Here is a 410-nt window from a genome sequence, read left to right on the forward strand (position 1 = left end):
TCGGTGACGCGGTGGGCAAGTGACGTAACCGGTGTTGCGACTTAAGAACGGTATCACCGTCAACACCGTCTATCACGGCAAGCCTACTCAATTGTATATATTATTGTAATAAACTGAAGACTATAACTGGCAGAAAGCTGAATATGTTGTTAAGTATCTGTTTCTAAATATGAGTTTTGCCAATGCTGTGGTCACATGTGTTTCTGCTTAGTTCCAAATGATTACAAAATGATTGGGACCCCGTTTACACCTGTATTTACCGCTCAGACCCCTTAAGAGGAAGTTGATAACAGGTGTAATGGCGCTTTTCCACTGCATGGTACGGCTCGGTACGGTTCACTTTTGGGGGGTATTCCACTGGGTACAGTACCTGGTACTTTTTTTTAGTACCACCTCGGTTGAGGTTCCAA

This window comes from Sinocyclocheilus rhinocerous, unplaced genomic scaffold (assembly GCF_001515625.1).
Source record: "Sinocyclocheilus rhinocerous isolate Xijiao unplaced genomic scaffold, SAMN03320098_v1.1 scaffold3055, whole genome shotgun sequence".
In the NCBI taxonomy this organism is placed as follows: domain Eukaryota; kingdom Metazoa; phylum Chordata; class Actinopteri; order Cypriniformes; family Cyprinidae; genus Sinocyclocheilus; species Sinocyclocheilus rhinocerous.